We start from the raw sequence: 7115 nt of genomic DNA, 5'->3' as shown, positions 1-7115 counted from the left end.
CGAACACAATTTCTTGTTGTTTTTGTTTTTAAAATTGAAAAATGACTCTTATTTTCTCTACCGAACGGGCCCTTAGAATCAGAAACAGCACACATTAGAATACTAGAAATCTAAAGGGCAGTACTTTCGAAATCAGACTGAACCAAGGAGTAGTGATTTCACCCCACCAGTAAACTCAACCAAAAATTGAATGAAACATATTAAAAGCTAGGCTATCAATGCTGCACATACATACCTCCAAGGCATCTCTTTCTTTCTCCTCCAAGGCATATCTTTCTTTCTCAGCCAGCTTAACCTTTCACTCACCTTTCACTCGATCCACACTTCACGTTTTGCTTAATCCCAGATGGGTTGTCTGAAACTGAGGCTTCCCCCGAAGATATCATCCATCTCCTCTCTTTTCAATACTAAATGTGTTGAACCCTTCAAGGATTGCTTGTGTAGCTTGTTATCAGAGGAGCCTGTTGCTTGTTTGATCTCTGACTCTATATTCCATTTCACTCATTCTGTTGCTGAGAGCTTTAAGCTCCCAAAGTCCCAAGGATTGTCTTTGAGACCGGGGGCATGACTTCCTATGCTATTTTTACTCAATTTCCACTACTAAAAGAAAAAGGCTACATTCCGGTCACGCAAGGTGAGTTTTCTTCCTCAATTTTTTCGGCTAAGGATTTCAGTTTTGCCACTTTTATGTATCAAATTTGTTTACCAAATAATATCACGGTTTCTTGTGTTGCTTACATGTTAGAAATCATTAAATTTTGACCCTAGCTAAGACGCTGATTTGAATACAAAATGTGTATCCTTTGAAAGAAACTGATGAAATAAATAGCCAAATCTATTAGTGCTGTTCTTTTGGAATAGAAAATGCATGTGAATATGTTGCATTATGAGTTGTACTCATAATGATAGATTTAAGTAAATAACGAAGAAGGTTCAGCATCTCTCTACTCTCATTTGCATTTCCTTCACCACAACCTTTTGTGAGGACTATCAGGTTAAATTCCTGCCATCATTCATGTTCAAAATTCCAATGATTAATTATTTTGTGAAGAAAAATCAATCAAACAACAATTGATGATTAAGTTGTGACATTATTGGGAATGCCAATATGTTATTATTAGAAGCAAAATTCATGCCCAGATTTAGTGAACATGTTTCTAAATCCACAAGGACCTCAAATACAGTTTTGAGAACTTTCATCTGCTTGTTAATTTAAGTCCTATACTCTGCCTAAATACTCAAATTTGAGAACCCTAACACGCAGTAGTTTGATTGTTGACGTTAGATTCTCAACTAGAAAAGGTGGTGACGGAGCTTCCACCTCTCAGAATCAAAGACCTTCCGGTGTTCCCAAAGGGCGACCCGGAGAAACATTTTGAACTATGTGTAGTTATTGTGACCAAAGTTACAGCCTCTGATGGAGTCATTTTTAACACTTTTAGAGATCTTGAAGAACAAGGACTGGCAACATTGCACAAACAATTCCCTAATCTTCCAGTTTTCCCAATAGGCCCATTCCACAAGTGCGTCCCTGAGGAAGCCTCTTCTTCAACTAGTGACCAAAGTTGCATTTCTTGGCTAAACACTCAAGCACCAAACTCTGTTATTTATGTTAGCTTTGGGACCATTGCAGCAATATCCAAGATGCAGTTTTTGGAGATAGCTTGGGGATTAGCCAACAGCCACCAACCTTTCTTGTGGGTGGTTTGACCTGGCTTAGTCCATGGGTCAGACTGGCTTGAATCATTGCCTACTGGATTTCTTGAGAATTTGAATGAGAGGGGTCACATTGTGAAACGGGCACCCCAAAAAGAAGTGTTGGCACATCCATCAGTTAGAGCTTTTTGGACTCACAATGGTTGGAATTCTACATTGGAGAGTGTGTCTGAAGGTGTCCCTATGATTTGTATGCCTTGTTTCAGTGATCAACTGGTGCTTGCAAGGTATGTAAGTAAGGTTTGGAAAATTGGGTTGCAGTTTGAGAATGGAACTGAGAGAGGTGAAATTGAAGAAACAATTAGAAAACTAATGGAGGAGAAAGAAGGAGAAGACATCAGAGACAGAAGTTTGAAGCTAATGGAGAAGGCAAATGTTTCCTTCAAACCAGGTGGATCTTCATACCAATGCTTGGATGGCTTGGTCAAACATATTTTATCATTTGAATAATTTGTTCTCCAAAATTAGCTTAGATATTGCAAGTCCCAAGCTGGTTTCAGTAAGATTTTTTTTTTTTTTTGTCTTTTTGTTTTTTGTTTTTAGAGGGGTAGGACTTGTTTCCTATGTAAGTTAATTTTGAAAATTTTTGGTCTAGTTCATGTTTGGCTTTCTTAATTTTCTTTTTATTTTGTGTCAAATGTGAAATCTTTAATTATTAGATTGACATTATAAATCAAAGAGTTATAAAAAAGCAAGTGAAAAACTTGAAGAGATATTGTTATTGAGTTATTCCAATTGAGATTGTACAGACAATTATATCAATAATGTGTTTTAAGAAGTGTGCCTATGAAATGACACAATGCTGCGGGTTTGTTTTTTTCTTTTATCATATTAGTTCATAATAGAGTCACAATCGTAAGCTAAGAAATATTTTTTGAAAATGTTTATCATTTTACATATTACAAAAGATGGTGTTGTAACGGAAGAATAGAACTACTGATATTCTCATTGCAAGTAAAGATTGACTTATAAGTAAAAAGAATGCATCAACATCTACCAACAGAAGAAGTCAAGCTATTGAGCATGGATGAGGTACATTAATCCTTGCAGATTTTTTGCCTCAGACTGTGATCATAGGAATTCTATTTCCGCGTAAAACACATATCTGCTCGGGGTCCATACTTAGTTGCTAAGAATTGGAATAAGCCAACTATCATTGTTGTTGACTAGTTGCGTGCACAAAATCGTTAGCAACAGATGAGCATACCACCAACCAAAATCATGATTCACAATAAAGTTGTAGAAAGAAGATACGAAGGAATTTCTAATACTCTAATATTATGTGTATGTAAAAATGATCATGACTCATCCACGACACTTCTTCCAGCTAGAATTCTTACTTGCGAGTGATAAAATTACCCAACATTTTTTTTATTCATCCGGTCGATAATTTTTTTAAATCATTCAATTGCAAATTTTTTGTCCATTCATTCACTCGTTCAAATAAAAATAATTTCATTCACTTTTAAATTTATTTTTCCTTCATATTCGCTCGAAAATTCATTTGCTTGGATGATGAGGGTGGGGAAGCTAAGAAGGATGATTTTATCCGTATTGTAAAAGGAGTAAATGAAAAATAACAACAGAAATAGAAAGATTAGCCGAAAGGAAAAAAAAAAGATGTTAAAGAAAGAGTGATTATGAATTCATTATAAGATAATTAAGACATTTTCACTCATAATATGGTTATTTTTTAATGATTTTGAAAAGCAAGGATAAAAACCAACTTAAAGACCCAAACTTGGTCATTTTTAAAAATTTCTCTCGATTTTATCTTTTCCTATTTTGATATCGAGAATCACGTGGTTCAAGAAGCTGTGGAGCATTCAATTTTGGAAACACGGAGACCATCCGTCAGCCGTTGGTGAGAGGTCAAACCTTGAGCTGCTGTTGACGCCGCCTCCCCAGATGTCTTAGCTTAATACATATTGGGGTGCTCTTCGAGTGAGAGAGAGGAAGTTACCTTGAACACCTCCACTTGCAATTGGCCATAGATCTCCTTGGGATCAAGGGCAGCAGGGATCACCTGCAGGGACCTAAAGCCGTAACCTGCAGTTACTAGCACTGAGATGACCGACGGCTCAAGAATGTCTATGGTGCTGTGATAAAACTGCCCTAATTTGACCACCCGCACTCCGAATTTGGATTGTTGGAAAAGGTCTTTCATGATGATAGCAAGCCCTTCATTCACTAGAGGCTGCCTCAGAGTCTCCAGGAAAAGAAAATTAGTCGTCCGCACAGCTAATTGAACCGCTGGATCTGGAATACGAAGATAGAGTCGGTGCTCCTGCAGTCCCTTAACATCGAAAGTCAGCAGAAACTGATCATCTGGCATGAGATTCCTCAAAGGGATCACTGGACCTTCCCCCCTCCTTCTTATCTTTTCCCTTCCATGCGGTAAGAGCAAACTTTGATCTTGTGTTGACTCCCCCGCCCCAGATCACCAGGGCTCCAACGAATCTGCTGAAGTCCTGGATGAATATTTCCCGGCGAGGGTCTCCGATGCCGTCATCATCGAAGAGAGGGAACCAGCCAAATTTTTCCCAGATTTTTAACGAGGATCCTCCTCATCTTATGGCCAGAGGCCCTTACAGCTGGCTAAGCTCTCGGAGCTCGGCCGGATTCAAAGCCATGAGCTGATCGACAATGGGATGCATCTGCTCCACCCAAGCCCAGAAGCCGAGAGCTTAGCTAGCTGTCGGGGCCTTTGGCCACCGGAGGAGGAGGAACCTAGTTAAAAATTCAGCTGGTTCCATCTCTTACGATGATAACGGCATCGGAGATCCTCGCCAGGAAATATTCATCCAGGACTTCAACAGATTTGTTGGAGCCCTGGTGATTTGGCGCAGCAGCCGCGTGTACACGGTCTGTTCCTTCGTGTAGAATAGTAGTCTGTCTTCGGAGACCTTCGACATCTCCATAGAATCAGATGAGGAAAGGAAGGGAGCGATGGTACATCTAACGAAAGGAAGGGGTTGATGTCCTTGATATGATGAGTTACACAAGTGGGAGTGATGTCTTTTGACTGAAGTATTTAGTCTTTCTCTCTCAACCCAACTAGTTTTTTTTTTTTTTTTTTTTTGGGAAAGTACTTCATTAAGGGCAGCAGCCCAGAAAGAAAAGGTGCCCAGCAAAAGCTGGAGCCCAGATATAAACGAAACAAGAGAGGTTACATTCCAACTAAATCTGCAGCAGAAATAGGGAAAGGAAACTATAACCCCAAAAAGACCAGACAAAATCCAGTAATCAAAGGGCAGACTTCGAAGGCTGAGGGCAAGGCAAGCCATCATTTCTCAGAACAAGAGTCAAGGTCGGTGGTGGCTGGTTGGCCCATCGCTGAGGATCCACCGTCCTACTAGCAAGCGAAGCGGCAGTGTGAGCCGCTTGATTCACTTCTCTAGGAATCCAATCCCAACTAACATCGTCAAGTAAGGAGCTTCTTTTTCTTATCAGATTGATAATGGGAAATGATTTCCAGTTCTTACAGTGCGAGCTTTTAATCTCATATATAATCTCTTTTGCATCTGATTCGAACTTGACATTCTTCAAGTTATGGCTGATAGCAAGATTAACTCCGGCAAGGATCACCTCAGCCTTTGCGATCGGAGCAAAACCGCAAACTGCCTTGGAAGCAGATCCACAAATAAAATCGCCCATGTGATTTCGAATAATGATCCAGAGTCCAGCTGAAGAAGGAGGGGACCATGCTGCATCGCTATTAACTTTCACAAACAGAGGAGGAGAAGGAGGGGACCATCTTGCTTGCCTAGAAGAGATGATGGATCTGGGAGGCAGAGACAGGGCATTTGCTTCCAAAAAAATCAAAAGCTAATCACATACCGGAAGATATGGTGAAATGTGGAGAAGGCAATCTGTGATTGTAAACAAAGTCGCATCTAGTCTTCTAGATAGTCCAGCACAGACAACTGATCAAAGTTAGTGCTCTCTTCTTTTCTAGCGCATTGAACTGTGAGGTAGAAATAGCATGTAGCCATTGATCAAAGGTTGTGATTTGTTGCCTATTTATTCTGAGCCCAAAGGGAGAGCCAAACCAAACTAATTCTACCAATGGGTAGAGAAGTAGGATATGTTCAAAAGTCTCTTCATAAGTACCACAGATGGGGCATATTGGGGAGGGGGCCGGGTTAGTTTCCTTCGAAAGAGGGCAAACATGGAGTGTTGCCCCATTCACAACTCTCCACAGAAAATTCTTGATCTTTGGTAAAGTGTTTATTTTCCAAAGAAGCTTCCAAGTGATAGGGTCCACCCTATGAGAAGAGCCCCCAGAAAGATAGATAACATGAGGAGACTGAGAGTGAACCCAATTGTAACAAGTTTTTCTGTGTATTGGCCATGCTTGCTCCATGGCCAAATTAGGCGTTCTTCACCTTCTCCATCACCAATAGGAATAGAAGGGATCCTTTGCACTTCACTAGGGTGAACATGCTGCAGAATACTATCAAGTACCCAGGAATGGGTGTCCCAGTCAATTAGGGAGCTCACCTTAGTCGGGGCCGCCATCTGCAAGCTAGTGATAGTCTTGATGGGGCCTATCTAGGGGGGGAGGGAGCCACTTATCAACCCAAATATCAATTTTAGAGCCATTGATGACTTGCCAGCTTGAACCATTTAGGACAACATCTCTAGCTTCTAGGAGGCTTGACCAATTCCAAGAAGCATGATGGCCCTTAATCGCTTCAACAAAAGAACAATTTGGAAAATATCTTGCCTTTAACACCTTTTCCCAAAGAGAATTAGGTTCAATACTAAGGCGCCAACATTGTTTAGCAAGAAGAGCTAAATTGAAATGTTGGAGGTCATGAAAACCCATCCCTCCTACTGATTTGGGCAGACCAAGATACTCCCAGTTTTTCCAATGGATATTGAGACCTGTTTTGCTTGAGCCCCACCAAAAATTCCCCAAAGCCGAATTGATGTCCTCACAAATTTCTTTAGGGAACTTAAAACAGGTCATAGGATATGCCTGAATAGCCATAGCCACCGATTTAATTAAGACCTCCCTACCAGCCATTGAGAGAGCACTTTGCTTCCAGCCATCTATTTTCTGGTTAACTCTCTCCTTTATGTAGACTAAAGCCTCCTTTTTTTATCTTCCCCAAACCGTAGGAAGGCCCAAATACTTTCCCGGATTATCCACAGCAACAATGTCCAGAAGTTCACACATTAACCTAGACATTTGAGAAGGAGTGTTGGGAGTAAAGTAAACACTGGATTTTTCATTGTTGATCATTTGTCCCGAAGCACTACAATACTCATTAAGAAGGCCAATTAGATGTTTATAGTTTTGTAGAGTAGCCTTCATGAAGAAAAGAGCGTCATCCGTGAAAAATAAATAAGAGAGAATGGGACAGCACTTGCTGAGTTTGACCACGAACAAG

At 40.4% G+C, this 7115-nt stretch overlaps 1 long non-coding RNA gene and 1 pseudogene across 1 annotated transcript; both read left to right on the top strand.

Annotated features, from left to right (window-relative positions):
• Positions 1-321: 321 nt before the first annotated feature.
• Positions 322-2230, top strand: LOC112202988 (annotated as a pseudogene).
• Positions 2231-4856: 2626 nt separating this feature from the next.
• Positions 4857-5738, top strand: LOC121049538. The gene is made up of 2 exons (XR_005800669.1): positions 4857-5144; positions 5267-5738. It is a non-coding gene; the product is annotated as an uncharacterized LOC121049538 (long non-coding RNA).
• Positions 5739-7115: the final 1377 nt, after the last annotated feature.

The sequence above is a fragment of the Rosa chinensis genome, chromosome 5 (genome assembly GCF_002994745.2).
Source record: "Rosa chinensis cultivar Old Blush chromosome 5, RchiOBHm-V2, whole genome shotgun sequence".
In the NCBI taxonomy this organism is placed as follows: domain Eukaryota; kingdom Viridiplantae; phylum Streptophyta; class Magnoliopsida; order Rosales; family Rosaceae; genus Rosa; species Rosa chinensis.
This window is presented reverse-complemented; position numbering and strand designations above follow the sequence as displayed.